Source organism: Apis florea, unplaced genomic scaffold (assembly GCF_048593485.1).
Source record: "Apis florea isolate Af1SG1 unplaced genomic scaffold, ASM4859348v1 contig_3496_pilon, whole genome shotgun sequence".
Lineage (NCBI taxonomy): Eukaryota > Metazoa > Arthropoda > Insecta > Hymenoptera > Apidae > Apis > Apis florea.
The window spans coordinates 6,137,238-6,151,184 of NW_028256773.1; the positions used below are offsets into that span (position 1 = coordinate 6,137,238).

Sequence of the window (13,947 nt, forward strand, 5' to 3'; positions counted from 1 at the left end):
ATATTTTTTTCGTTTCTTCGTCAAAGGAGGTTATTAATCATCGGCAAAATTACAAAAATCCAAATTCTAATCTTTCCTTCTTCGATCGAATGGCCGATTAAAATCGGCCGTATTGCTTATACCGTGTTCCACTTTCCACCTTTGATCCCGCTTTCAAGCGCCAAGGCGACACGAAGGGAGAAATTTGGAGCGGCGTGACATCTCGAAAAGTCATGTGCAATTTTACGGATGAGCGCGGGACGATAAAGGGGGAGGGGGTGGAAGGGGAGGCGGAAACGGCTAAATCTCTCTCTCTCTCGCTATGAGATTTCATTGGATTACCTCGCCGCGTATTCAGCTTCCGCTTGAATATTTCGACCGCGACCCGGTTACCCGCCACCGATCGTTAAGACTACGCGAACCGATCACGCGAAGATTCGAATCCAACTGCTCTGGCAATCGAGAAGGAATCTTTTTGTCGATCGTGTATTATTTCTTCGTAGGGAAAGAAATGTAATGTTTTCCTTTCTTATTATCAATGTGATTATCTATGTAAGAAAAAAATTACTTTCCAAACAATCCAATATATGTATATGTGTATTAATAATTAATTTTGTTTTTTTTTTTTTTTTTTTTTCATGACAATGAAACTTTTTTCGATCGTGTATTTTTTGATCGAGAAAGAATATTTTCTTATTATCTATATATATGTATGTATTATAATAATTAATGTGCATATATTGGATTGTTTGGAAAGTAATTTTGTTTTTTTTTTTTTTTTTTTTTTTTTGTAATAATGAGGTAATCGAATTCGACAAATTCAATTTATTCGTCGGTTTTATTTTGTCTTCATCGCTTCAACAGCATTCTTGCTTTGTCGGTTAATAAGAAAGTAAACTAGAATCGAACGAATTTTTCTTATAAATAAACCACGAATAATATCGAAATAATACGTATAATATTTAGAATGAAGTAGTTGGTCAGGGATTATCACATTATCATTTTCTTATTTAATATTTTTCTTCAACAAAATACACTTTTTCGCGTATTGTCGAATGCAAATTTACGCTTAATATTGAATTAAACACGTTTTGGACGCGTTACAAGAAAAAACGAACGAGGAAAATAAAATTCAAGTGCAAGTTTGAAATACAAATGCGCGTTATTTGTCAATGACGAATCGTTCAAATATATTCTTTAATTACATCTCCACGTGTGAAGCCAAACATTTGCGATTACAAAATTTTCGAGAGCGCGAAAATTAAACGATAAATAAATCCCGCGATAAATGGAACGACGCGCAAATATTTTCAATTAACATCATAAATGATCAACTTTACAATATCTAACTTTACAATATATTACAGCTCGTAAATACAACTCAAAATTTATTTCGTTCCAATTTCTTTTTTTCCCCGCAAGAAGAAGAAGAAGAAGAAGAAGAAGAAGAAGAAGAAGAGGAATATCTGATTATAAACCGACGAAAACGATTCAAATTAGTCGAAAGGCATTATTAGTCCGCTTATATTCCTCATTCTTTCCACGGATAAGGGAATAATTCACGTCTTAAGAATATCCATTAAACGAGAGCAGTCGGTTGTCGACTCGGTTCTCGCAACTTTATCGTAAACCTTGGAGAGGTGGGGGTGGATGGAATGATCCAATCGAGAAGGGTTAACGTTTAAGTAGGTCCCGGATTAAACGCTTAAAGGTCTTCATTGTCATTTGATCTATTGAAATGAAAACCTCCCCGGGGAATACTTCTAACTTCTACCCCCGGGGAGAAACTTTTTGCGATTCGCTTTTAAACCGGCAGATTTACAATTTTCTTTCCCCTCCCCCCCTCCCTTTTCTTTTCTTCCTCCTCCCCCTCCCCCCTCCTGCAAATTATTCCGTTCAATTGAAAGGGGCACAAGTTTTCTTGGTTGGGTTGGTGGAGCGATTTTAATAAAATTAATACTCGAACAACGTGGAAAGTTGTTTCTCGAATTTTTCGAAATTTTATCCATCCTCGGGGTTTCTTTTTAGAAAAAAAGAACCTTGTTGCAATTTTCTCGAAAAGTAACGAAAAGAAAGAAATAAGTGGATCTGGATCTACTTTTTGCCAGCATTAAGATAGAGGAAGTAATCTTGGATAATTATTCGTCGATTTTTTTTTTTTTTTTTTTTTTTCAAAAAAGTTTACTAGAATCAAAGGAGGAGCGGTGAGCACGATTCATTAATTTGATTCTCTCTTCGATTTCTTCTCTTCATTTTCTTCTCGTAGACCGCATCTTCTCTTCTCGGTCTCGTTGTTTTCGAGAGATCGGAAAGTCTCTGGTCGCTCGTTAAGAAGAAAGGCCGGGCAAAAACGGCAGGTATATATACGATCCGGGATGATTCTGACATTTTTCTGATCCTTCCTTTGGAAGGAAGCGATTAGGAGGGTGAATTGAAGAAGAAAGCGAGAAAGTAAATCGACAATTCGCGTCTTCGTTAAAGGCGATTTCAAGATATACGACGAAATATTGATATTGATAATATATATATATATTTTTTTAATAATTGCAAATAGAATATTTTCATTACATTTTATCTTTCTTGCAAATGGAATCTTGATTAATGAAGGTAATAATAATTCTTGGAAATGTTTTTTTTTTTTTTTTTTTATATATATATGTAATAAGATCTATTGTTTCCTATCTATTGTGTCTGGATCAACCATTCCCTGTTCTACCATCTACCTGTCCACCGTTCAACATTATCAGTTTACCATTATCTACTGTGTCTGGGTTTATATTATGTATTATCCGTATTATATCGTATAATATTATATCGAGGTTATATTCACTCCGCAACCTTAAATTAGAAGTATCGTAATAATATTAAGTGATTATTATCGCGTATAAATAATAGTGTATTTAAAATTAGCATAATATATATTATGAAAATGAATATTTATCGCATTATTACATTTAAATTAAATTAAATTATAATCTGTAAATTTCTTTATTATTGCTATCTACTTGCATTATTTATCGATTATCGGGAATAACCACGATAAAATGTTGAAACGTATAAATATCACGTTGAATATTTTCTTTTTTTCCCAATATTCGTAGATAAAGAATGAATAAATCAAATGAATTGTTGAACTAACGTTTGTTGAACAACGTATCTTTCTGTTTTCAGGTAAGTAATCTGGAGACGATCGTAATCTCGAAGGTAATTTTTTCCACCATCCTACGATGGTAAGTGAAACGATACTTTTAATTACCGTAATTCGATACGAGAAGAATCACTCGTCGTTTTTTCTTTCGATCGTAAAGACGATATCGCGAAGACGTTTGTTATCGCAAAACAATCGGTTAAAAGCCGGTTTTACCCAATAAACTATCAACTATTTCTCGCCCGATCGAAAAGTTCATCTTTCCTCCTTCCCCATGTACGGATACCTTCCTCCCCTCCTCCTCCTCCTCTTCTTCTTCTGGATAAGTTCTTGCGCGGGTGAAAACTTTCTCTCCCGTTTTCCAATAACTTAGCTAATAGCTCACGGGAATAGCTTGACCAATAATTGCTCGGGTGTTATTAGTCCTTGAGATTTATTTTCCCTCAATAGGAAACGAACCGAATTCCTTCCTTTTTCGCAAAATGCCATCGCGTTTATTTTTAATACGTTTCATATTGGGTTACGTTCTCTTGGCTTCTCTTATTCGATTGTAAAAATTAGTTGGATTTTCACGAAGATTGAAATTGGAGCTTTCTCGCCTCTAAAGCGATTTTACTTGTTTTGTTGAAATTAAGTGACATTATCCAATTTACTGTATTAGATCTTTATTCAAGCATCATGATGTAATATCATAGATCAATTATCTATCATCACACAATCCTCTAAACATCAATACAATTACTGTACTAACACCAGACAATTCCTGTCTAAACAATAACAACGCTCCAAGCTATGTGTACCTCGCTACCTTAAGCCCTTACGATTCCTAAATAATCCAAACAAACTCTGCGTTAATCCCTACGTACTTCTCCAACATTCTCAAACTCCTATTATGAGCCCAACCTAGTATGTTTCGTTTACAATTTTTCAAACTCACGTACACTCCTCCTTTTACAATCTCTAAAATACCCATACGAATCCTTGCATGCTCCTCAAACGTCTTCAAACTACCATGAACCTAACCCAGAATGTTTCAATTTTTCAAACTCAAGTACACTCTTCCTTTTATAATCTCTAAAATAGGCATACGAATCCTTGCATGCTCCTCAAACGTCTTCAAACTACTATGAACCTAACCCAGAATGTTTCAATTTTTCAAACTCAAGTACACTCTTCCTTTTACAATCTCTAAAATACCCATACGAATCCTTGCATGCTCCTCAAACGTCTTCAAACTACTATAATTATCTTAAGGCTTTGCAATTTTTAAAACACATTTTTCTAACATTCCCAAACTATTGTGAATTTTTCAAATTCACGTACACTTGCTCGATCCTTTTACAATCTCTACAATAGCCATACGAATCCTTGCATGCTCCTCAAACGTCTTCAAACTACTATGAACCTAACCCAGAATGTTTCAATTTCAATTTTTCAAACTCACGTGCATTTCTTCAATCCTTTTACAATCTCTAAAATACCTATAAGAATCCTTGCATGCTCCTCAAACGTCTTCAAACTACCATGAACCTAACCCAGAATGTTTCAATTTTTCAAACTCAAGTACACTCTTCCTTTTACAATCTCTAAAATACCCATACGAATCCTTGCATGCTCCTCAAACGTCTTCAAACTACTATAATTATCTTAAGGCCTTGCAATTTTTAAAACACATTTTTCTAACATTCCCAAACTATTGTGAATTTTTCAAACTCGCGTACACTTTTTCGATCCTTTTACAATCTCTACAATAGCCATACGAATCCTTGCATGCTCCTCAAACGTCTTCAAACTACTATAATTATCTTAAGGCCTTGCAATTTTTAAAACACATTTTTCTAACATTCCCAAACTATTGTGAATTTTTCAAACTCGCGTACACTTGCTCGATCCTTTTACAATCTCTAAAATAGCCATACGAATCCTTGCATGCTCCTCAAACTTCTTCAAACCGCTATCAACGTGAACGTGCATGACGAGCAGCACGTTCCTTTAAGACGTTGCAATTGCTGGAAAAACCTCCAAACAAACTTGTTCAAACACGCTCCCCCAACATTCCCAAACTACTAATCCCCCCCCCAACCTTCTTTTTCCCCCCGCATCTCGCGCTTTGACATTTTTCGCCAGCCAACGGCGTGTAACGATTGTAGAATCGCATCGGTCCACAAACTCGACCCAATTCCACCCCTGGTAAAACAGCAAACTCGCGAGCCACGTCGAGTTTGCCGATGGTAAACCCCGTTTTCCCTTCCTTTGCCTTCCTCAAACCGTTTCTCGCGGTCATCCTTCTCCCTCTACTTCTGTCTCTCTCTCTCTCTCTCTCTGTATCTCTTCACGATCCCTTCGAACGACCCCAACGATTAACTCGAGTTTTGAGTGTTTGGAATGCCGAATGGGTAAACTGCATCTAGTCACGTGCCGGTGGGACGCGACTTCCACGTTGCACCATCGGCGCGTTTCGTTCCGAAGGGCAATCGGCCTCGAGTTACCACCGCATAGCTTTTCACCAGGACTTCACCAGGGGGGAGAGAACTTGCGAATGCCTTACCAAGCCCGTGCTTTTAACTCGATGGGTGGCTTGCTAAATGGCCCGCGTGCGGTTTAACTCGTTTAATTGCTTTGATTCTGCGTCGAAGATTATCAGGCATGTTGGATAAGTGTCGCGTTTGTGTCGAATGTAGACTAATGTCGAGGAGCTTTCGAGCTTGTGTTATATATATATAGGTTTGACGAATGATTTTAAATATTCGTATTTGTTTGTAAACGGTTTTCAATTATCGGAGGGATGGAAAATGTTAACGGGCGCGATAGAACAATGTTGAAGAATGTTTGAACGTGTATTACACATGAAATGTGTATTCTTTATATAAATAACGGGATATGATTAACGCGTGGAAAATTAAAATTAAAAGGAGGAAGTTGAAAAATCTAAATTTTATAACTTTGTATATTTTGTATATCAGCTATTATTAAATTTCTCATAAAAGCATAAATGTTGCGAACTCGTTCAAAATTCGTTGAAACGCCATTTCCGATAATTGGTCAAGAATTAATTTCGAAAAAGTATTACGAAGAAAATAATTATCCCCCCCCTTTTTTCTTTTCCAAGTAAAATTAATACACCCCTATCTGTCGGCGGAATACAATTTCGCTTACTTTCACGAGAATTGCGCGCTTTTAAATTCTTGTATAATTCCTCTTTAACATCTTGTTTACCGGAAAAAACGCTACTTGACTCCTAAAAGCGCAATCAAATTATTCGCGGAATTTCGTTCAGCCCAGCCCCGTATTTCGAGAAACTTGTTTCCCTTAATAACGACGCTCGAGCACGAGTGTGTGTAAACTTTTTCGTGCTTCCATTTAGCGCATTGTTGAGGGAATATTTGTCTCTCGGCCTGGTTTTATAAAGTACTAAACTATGATTAGAATGCCACGTTACGAGGGGATGAAAAAAATAACAGGACACGACCGAGCTCTATATTTTTTTGCGGATTCGGCGGTGAGTCGAGTTAATATTCCATCCCGCTTCTTTTTCTTTTCCCTTTTTTTTTTTTTTTACTCACGATTATTTTATTCTCGTCTCGTTTCATTTCAATAGAGGTGGATCCGTTTTTAGATCGATACGAACCGGTTGATATATCGATATGAGCAGAGTAGAGTGTGATGAAAGTAAGAGGGGAAAGTAACGTCGACCGTTTGCCGAGTTAAATGCCATTGACATCGTGAACCCTTCCTTCGGTCTAAATTAACCCTACGAGCTATCATTTCAACCTTTTTCTCTTGATAATTCCATTTATATTTAATGCCCTTGCTATCGCTAGTTTCTCCGTAAATAGCTCGTGATCTACTGCTCTACACGACTCCATCGTTCTGTTCAAATGTTACGCTCCTTTCTCCTTTTTTTTACTTATTTGCTTGCCTCTCGTTTCCTCAAATCTTCGTTTACAAAACTAACCGTCCTAGATGATTTTACTATCTGCTAAAAATTGTACATAACACATTAATTCGCACAACTGTTTTTCTCTTTCCTTTAAATTTTTGTCGCAAAATAAAACCCGTAGATCCTTGTCATGCCCGAAAATCTCCATCCATCCAAATTTCCGAGAGAGCCATGAAACGACGCCATTAACACCTCATTCCCCACCTTCTTAAAAAAATAAACGCAAAGAGAGATTGAAAAAAAAAATCAACGAGACAGGCGTGTAATCGCGCAACAATCGTCCAATAAAATAAAACAACCGTCACTGGCTGGATCTCTCGTCCAACGTTGTTTTGGCTTTTAAATTTAAAATCGAGCCATGAAAATCCACGAACGCAGGGGGAAAATAATTAAAATCAATCGTCGGGGCGAAGATAGAGAAGAAGAAGAAGAAGAAGAAGAAGAAGAAGAAGAAGAAGAAAAAAGGAGGAGGAGGAAGGTTGGGGTGTGCAAGGTGCCAGGACGGGCCGAGGAGAGAATAAATACCCACCTAACGAGGGCGGAAATTGACGGACCCGTTTGAGGGTGCTTCAACCGCCACCATCGCTTCCCGTCGGAGGTCGAGCGTTACCTTTGTCCCTCGTTAAATTCCAAAGGTGAGGATATTTCGCCTCCCCCTTTCACGATCTCTCTCCATCTCCATTTTTTTTTGGGGGGGGGGGGAGGGCGAAATATAAGGAGAGAAAGGTGGAAATCGGACCGAATTGCCGCCAGATGTTGAATCATTATTATTATTAGATGGGTGCACCCTCTTAATTGGGTCCACCCTCGATGTCGTTGCGGAAGATCGATCGAAGGTCGAGAATGACGTGATTTCTCCCGGGGATATATCCAAGGCTGGCTTCTTTCTGTCGAAATTGATGAGGATGGGTATAAATTCTACAAATTTATTTATAAGAATTTGCGCGAATGGCGATCTGAACAAATCGCAAGATCGTTTAGAAAATACGTGAAGAATATGGATATCTATATCGCGTTAAAGTACCATTTCCATCAAGCGTTAAAATCGTTAAAACCAACCTCTGATCCATCATTACGACTTGAATGAGAAAAGAGAAGGGGGGAAAAAATCCTTATTTTAAACAACAAAAATATTTAAAATAATCAAAATTCGATCGAAACGTCAATTAAATATAATTGACGTTTAATAAATTGAATTTAAAATTAATCCACCATCGCATTGTACGGAACAACCTCATCTCCTCGTCTAACCTAGCAGTGACTTTCCGTCAAACTGCGTCTCAAACGATCAATCCACCGTCTTTTCAAACATCTTCCATCCCTCTCCCCCTCCCCCCTTCTCCTTGCTTATTCCCAAATCGATCAAGCGGAACTTGCCAACGAAAAAACGAAGAAGAAGACGACGACGACGACGACGACGACGACGACACACCCTCGATGCGCTCTTTTTAGCATCGTCAATAACGGTGGGTGCTCATCGGTCGGTGGTCGTAATAAAAGCACCGGCCGATTGCAGCAGCGCCCCCTTTGTTGCCGACCGAGTAAAAAATCAAAGGAGATCGGCCGAGCAGCGGGGAGAGACTGAATGAGACGGGGCAGGCGTTCGTCTAACGAGAAACAGTACGAGACGAATTGCTTCGAGACTTTGGAGGGGGGGAGAACCCTTTCACCGATTTCTCGAGGTGAGTCGGAGGGAACGAGTGGAGGGGGGAAGGAGCGAGCAAGCAAGCAAGCAGCAGCAGCTTTATCCCTTTGTTGGGAATTATCGAGTGAGCCGTGTTACCTGGTACTCCCTAGATTAAATCTTACCTTCTCCTCCTCCCCCGCCGCCACTAGCGGGAACTAAAGTGTGGCCACGGCGAGGGGAAATTAAGTGAAACCAAGTTGTTTCCGCGCCAAGATTTTCGAAGTCCCGTCGAATCAAACCTCGGGGAGAGAAGTTGTAATTAATCCTTGGATCTTGAGCGGAATTAAATTCTCGGAATCGGAGCCGGGGATTTAAGGTGGAAGATGGCGTGGAAATGTACGCATTGTTTTACCTTTTTCACAGCGAGTGAGTTTGACGGATGGTGTTGTTTTCGATGCGCGGTGTTTCATTCTCTTCTTTTCCGCCCGATAATTTAGACGAGGTGAAAAAAATTCCAGAGCGTTTGATTTGGTTACAAACAAGCGATGATGGAATTGCAGGGTTAGGTTGAGATTATAAAGTAAGGGGGGAAGAATTATAAATAATGTTGTTTCCACGGTAGAAAACAGTTTTTCTTTAATCGTAAACGACGAGATGAAAATATATTTTTCTAGTTAAATTCTTTGTTCTGTACACGAGTTAATTCCCTTTTCCGTTTGAAAGGAACTCGTTGAAACGACATCCGTTGCCATTTATAAAACATTAGCCGGTGAACAACTCTTAAATTCGTTACAAGAATAGAGGAGGAAATCAACGAAATGATCAGAGATAGAGGTGAAAGTATTTTCGAGTTTAAAGAAGAAAATTAAAGGAGAATTAAGCGGGATTTCGTGTTTGCCGTTACGTTAACAGCCACGATAAACGCAAATTTTGAAATTTCGCATTGTTCAACGGAAGAGACGAAGTTAAGAAAGCGCACTTTCCTTCCACTTGGTTATTTCGACTTGGCTATTCCAGTTTAACGATAAAAAAAAATAAACCATTCTCGAAAATTTCTATCCTCGAAATATAAAATAGAAAATTAATTACTTATAAATTGCCAGAAAATAAAGATACTTACACTTTGCTAAAAATTCTACAATACGCACAATTAAACTCCCCTTCTACCTCCTCGAAATTATAAATCTCACCACATCTGAAACATCGAAGATAAATTTTTTGTTTTCTTTTCAATCACACCACATAGGAAATTAGATAATTTACGTATATAAAATAAACTATTCTCGAAAATTTCTACCTTCTCGAAATATAAAATGGAAAATTAATTACTTATAAATTGCCAAAAAATAGAGGAGATACGTTGCTAAATTATAAATCTCCTGAATACCAAATCTGGAATATCAAAAATTCTCAAAAATTTCTACTCTCTAAACACAAAATTAATTACTTATAAATTTCCAAAAAGTAGAGAAGATACTTATACTTTGCTAAATTATAAATCTCCTGAATACCAAATCTGGAATATCAAAAATTCTCGAAAATTTCTACTCTCTAAATTCAAAATTAATTACTTATAAATTGCCAAAAAATAGAAAAGATACTTATACTTTGCTAAATTATAAATCTCCTGAATACCAAATCTGGAATATCAAAAATTCTCGAAAATTCCACTTTCTAGACAAAAAATAGAAGAGATACTTATACTTTGCTAAATTATAAATCTTCCATCTTCTCAAATCTGGAATATCGAAAATTTCTACTCCCTAAACACAAAATTAATTACTTATAAATTGCCAAAAAGTAGAAGAGATACTTATAAATTATAAATCTTGCCATCTCCTGAATACCAGATCTGAAATATATCAAAGACAAATCTTTAGATATATACATAAAGACTAAACTATTCTCGAAAATTTTTACCCTCGCATTGCAAAACGGAAAATTAATTACTTATAAATTGCCGAAAAGTGAAAAAAATACTTCGCTTAAATTATAAATCTCCCGCACGCCAAATCTGAAACCTGGACTTCCCTCCTCTCTTTTTCTTTCAACCACGCCAGAAAACTTGATTCTCGGAAGAGGGAGAGACTTAGGAGAGACTGTATCCCAGAGGGAAAAGGTTGCGTACGTGGGGCGAAGCTCCACGGGAAGCAATAACGAGTCGCGAAGCGGAAAGCGAAGCAACGGATGTGCCGCCGATTACGCACACTCGGAATGCTCGCGCCAATTAGGACACACGGTAAGGACAAGAACGTCGTTTGAGGGGGAGGAGGCATAGACGATCCCTGCCCTTCGGCGTCTCCCTCGGGCTCTATTCCCGGTATCCTCGCTCTCTAATTAGTCTGCCCGATAAACTCGATTACGGTGTTTCCAGCTGCCCTCCTCCACCTATCCCTTTTCCTCGTATCCCTCCCCCCACCCAGTCCATTCAACTCGAATGGCCAACGATGCATACGAGACGCTTTTCTCTCTTCGCAAACAGCCCTTCTTGTTTATCGCCCCGTTCTCCCCCCTCTCTCTATGCGTTCCTGCAATCCTATCTCGATTCGAGACCCTCCCTCCCCCCTCCCCCTTAAAAGTCTCCTCGAAAGTTGAACTTTCTCTTTTCGCTCCTCCTCTTCTCTCGAAGAGAGAAGAAGGACAGATACTTGTCGTTTTTTTTTTTTTTTTTTTTTTTTGTTTTGTTCGTTCGCAGAGACAAAACCGATCGTCTTATTATTAATTTCCGCTTCTACTTTTTCCAAAGAGGATCTGTCTATCGTGTATCTCGTGACGCTCTTCTCTGTCTTCATTTCTTGTTCGTTATTATCTCGCTTCGAATCGACGAATTTTTTCGAAATTGTCCATTCCATCAATCGATGATACTTGATTTGTACTGTGCTTACGAATGAAACGTAATTTCCTAAATGTCTGTTTAAAAAAATTGTTAATAAACTCGATTATAACTCGTTCTTGTACTTGTGATTACACGTAACGGTGAACCGAATTGAAAGGAAAAAAAATGAAAAGACTCAATTCCAGTAAAGAGAAACGTCACTCGAGTCGTTCTTTCGTGCGCAAAGTCCCCCCTCCCCCCTCCAAGTTCCCTTATATAAAATGGAGTGTCAGGGAGCGAGGAAAGTGTGCTTAAGCCGACCTTGATGTACTCGATTTCCTAGGACAGGTGGAATTGCTGGGCGGAGGGGGGCCATTTCACGAAACTCGCGAGACAATTCACGGTGGCGCACCCTTTAAAATATTAGTGAAGTTTCAAAAGTGGCGGCCTCCCCGAAACTCTCCCCCGTTGTTCCGTTCGAGACAGGTAAGTTGGAATCGCCACATACATTACCACCCACCCCGTTGCTGGATACGTTTTAACTTTGTCGCCATTCCGCTATCTTTTAACCACCTATTCCTTCCTCGTGATCGATCGAAAACGAAGTTAACCGTGAAACAAGTTTGGCGGAACGAGAGTTATTTGAAGGATAATTCAGCCGTATTTTTGAACGCGTGAAAAAAAATTCTTGAAAGATGTCGAGTAACAATTTCGAATGAACTTTCGAAAAAGTAGGAGAAGAAGGTTATACCTTCTCTTAAGTTTGTTCAAAATATTGATTCACACGCGTTTACAATTTACAACACATTTAAAAATTCGCATCGATCCCCCGATCCGATAATCTTTTGACGCTCGATTTTTGCACACGTCCTAAATATATATATATATATATATTTTTTCAAATCCTCACACTTTAAACACACTCGCTCTTCCGACATCCTCCTGCCTATTATTCACTCCGTTGAATAGTTACTCTGTATGCTTTATAATTCTCCATACTCGTACATCCCGCGCTCTCGTTTCCTATTCATGAAATAATGTATTAACCGGTGGATACACCGTATGTATCTTTACCGCGCTTATGTATGTTCAATTTGCATTTATATGCAAATACAACGGCTATTCAATCAAAACTCGAGATGATAACAATCATTAAATTAGTATATTTAAGTTTGACAATTAAATCCCGGGGAGGAGGGCCAGTGTAGCGCGTATATATGCGCGTGTTTCAATTTACAAGTTAAACTATCATCGTGTTTATACGCGCTCGTGCTCAATTTTCCACCTACGCTCGAATTAAACCACGCAACCTCTCCTTTTTTTCGCGCACCTTCTTCTTTCGAAGAGAGAGATTTTAATCCAAGCCGATTGTCAACGAACGCCATTCAAAACCTCGTCGTCGAATATTTTATTTTAATTTTTCAATCCCAAAGTTTGATCAACTCGATTCGCTTTTTCATCCCTCGAAATGATCTCGTTGGCGCGTGTGTTGGATTCGCGAACGAAGCCCCGCCACGGAAATATTTATCTTCGGTTCGGTTCATCGAACGTGAAAGATCGATGTAATTTCGTTGGTCCGCGACGCGTCACAATGGACGGTTCTCCGGTGTAATTGACCGAGGCCAATATACTTTCAGGAGACGCGGAGGACAGCCGTTTAATGAAACGAGGGGAAGTGATCGAAGAAGCTTGGCAACCAACGTATACGAATATATATATATATATATATATATCGACGTATGATGTTATACTATTTTTCACCTACGACTGATTTTTTTCATTGTTCCACGCTTGTACTTATCCTTTTCTAACAGTCTCTTTCACTCGTTAGGCCTTTTCTCATTGTTCCAGGCTTCAAACAAATTTCTGAAATCTAGAATTAAAGGAATATCGACAAAAATAGCATGGAAGCTTTCTTAAGATACAGCATTAATTTATACTTATTTTTTTCCTTTCACTCGTTGGGCCTTTTCTCATTGTTCCAGGCTTCAAAAAAATTTCTGAAATCTAGAATCAACGTAAATTAAATTAAACTTGTACTTATTTTTCTTCTAATCCTTCCTAACAATCCCTTTCACACTCTCACTTCTGAAATCTAGAATCAACGTAAATTAAATTAAACTTGTACTTATTTTTCTTCTAATCCTTCCTAACGATCCCTTTCACACTCTCATTTTTGAAATCTAGAATTAAAGGAATATCGACAAAAATAGCATGGAAGCTTTCTTAAGATACAGCATTAATTTATACTTATTTTTTTCCTTTCACTCGTTGGGCCTTTTCTCATTGTTCCAGGCTTCAAAAAATTTCTGAAATCTAGAATCAACGTAAATTAAATTAAACTTGTACTTATTTTTCTTCTAATCCTTCCTAACGATCCCTTTCACACTCTCACTTCTGAAATCTAGAATTAAAGGAATATCGACAAAAATAGCATG

General features: G+C 38.1%; 1 protein-coding gene and 1 long non-coding RNA gene across 42 annotated transcripts in view; one reads left to right on the forward strand and one right to left on the reverse strand.

Annotated features, from left to right (window-relative positions):
- Nucleotides 1-13,947, forward strand: part of LOC100869770 (CUGBP Elav-like family member 1-A) — a 479,952-nt gene that overhangs the window by 295,992 nt on the left and 170,013 nt on the right. Inside the window, exon 1 of one of the 41 annotated variants that reach the window (XM_086913421.1) lies at nt 3,191-3,209. The exons of the other annotated variants lie outside the window; for them this stretch is intronic. The gene's annotated coding sequence lies outside the window, so the exon portion shown is untranslated. Of the gene's footprint in view, nt 1-3,190; nt 3,210-13,947 lie in introns of those variants that run through there. 41 annotated transcript variants of the gene reach the window in all.
- The window catches only part of LOC147656828 (uncharacterized), a 143,896-nt gene that overhangs the window by 97,962 nt on the left and 31,987 nt on the right, over nt 1-13,947 (reverse strand). The window lies entirely within an intron of this gene.